This window comes from Pyxicephalus adspersus, chromosome 1 (assembly GCF_032062135.1).
Source record: "Pyxicephalus adspersus chromosome 1, UCB_Pads_2.0, whole genome shotgun sequence".
NCBI classification, from domain to species: domain Eukaryota; kingdom Metazoa; phylum Chordata; class Amphibia; order Anura; family Pyxicephalidae; genus Pyxicephalus; species Pyxicephalus adspersus.
The window spans coordinates 115,325,759-115,327,320 of NC_092858.1; the positions used below are offsets into that span (position 1 = coordinate 115,325,759).

The 1,562-nt window shown below is 34.6% G+C and overlaps 1 protein-coding gene across 1 annotated transcript in view; it reads right to left on the minus strand.

The window, feature by feature from the left end:
• LOC140339717 (SLIT-ROBO Rho GTPase-activating protein 2B-like) overlaps nt 1-1,562 on the minus strand; it is a 114,222-nt gene that overhangs the window by 31,010 nt on the left and 81,650 nt on the right. The gene's annotated exons all lie outside the window — the stretch shown is intronic.

Below are 1,562 nucleotides of genomic sequence, written 5' to 3' on the forward strand. Positions count from 1 at the left end.
AAATCTCCCATAATTTGCTGATTTTCTATCTGTGCTAGTAGCGGATTCTCTATTTCTTCCTTAGCACTGGGGGGCCAATAGTAGACTCCAATAATTATTTGTGTATTGCGCATCCCCACATTTAACTTCACTCATAAAACCTCATCACTTTCTCTATCAGCAATTTCCTCTTTCGCAATCACTTTCAAATCACTTCTCACATACAGATACCACCATACTTTCGTTTGACTATGTCCTTACCAAAAACATAGAGCTTTTACCATAAACATAGAGCTTTTCTCCTCAGGGATAGTATCTGTAACAAGTTTACAATCTACATAGTCTGTGCCCCTCATACCATGAGTATCTCAGGGTTAAAACAATATCTGATCCAGACTATCCGTAATATTGCATTCAATTATCTCTTTGTCAACTAACTAATGTACAACATTTGGATGACTTCTCGCCCTCCCCTTGTGGATGAGGCTGGCTCATGTACATGACTGTTTGCTGCAGATATAATAATGTAACAATGGTTGAAAGTGGTAATTTGTTTTTATTTTCATTTTATTCTTTTGTTCAATTTGCTTGTTTAATGTATGCTATATTGAGTTTTTGTACCCTTGTCCCATTATTTTCATTAAATCTTTAATGATGGAAACAAAAACAGTTCAACTTTAGTAGTTAAAGAGATTGATATAGTCCTAATCACATTTTATCTCTGCATTTTTCACTGTGGTGTGTATGTGCTGTTTGAGACTGTTGTCAGCAGAACAAGACGTAACAGTAAATCCAAGCTGCACATAACAGTAAGGAGCTCTAAGCCTTCCCTTCTACATTCAAAATAGGAAAATGTTTTTGACTTGACAGACTTCTGGAGGCACAATTTTTATGAAGAGAATTGGGGGGAAAAAACTAAAATATACACTGCATTGCACATATAAAATACTGGAGGGAAAATTCAAAGATGAAAAACCAATTGTTTATTGGTGTTCGCAATGACCTAGAAATTTACCCACATGGTTTTCTCAATGTACACTATTCCAAGTGTACATATTTTTTAAATATAATTTTTTGTGGTAATAATATAAACAAGTAAAATTTTACATGACCAGTACAAAAAAAAGGGGTCTATTTATAATTCAGTGAATCTGACATTTACTGAAACAACCCCTGGCGGAGAAGCTTCTAGGTCCATGTGTTTTATTGGCAGAAATTGTTTCTTTAACAGGGAATTTAAGATTCACTACTAGATATATATCTATACCTATATCCATATCTATATATAGCAATCTTATAGTATAGTCCAAAAAAAGTATATAAAAATATAAGCAAAATGGCACACTGTGCTGAGCAATACATACACACATACATAGATGCAAATATACCTCTGACATAAACTGTACAAAGATCAGCGGTGGACTCACATGAGTCTTATGTCTAGCAAGTTTGGGTGAAATGTCTCCATGCGTTTCCTGGTGGTCACATACAGACATCTATATATGTATATATAACACATAAATACATCCAAATATAGCTCTGACATATAGCACAGCGCTGTTCAAAGAAGACCGGTGCACTCA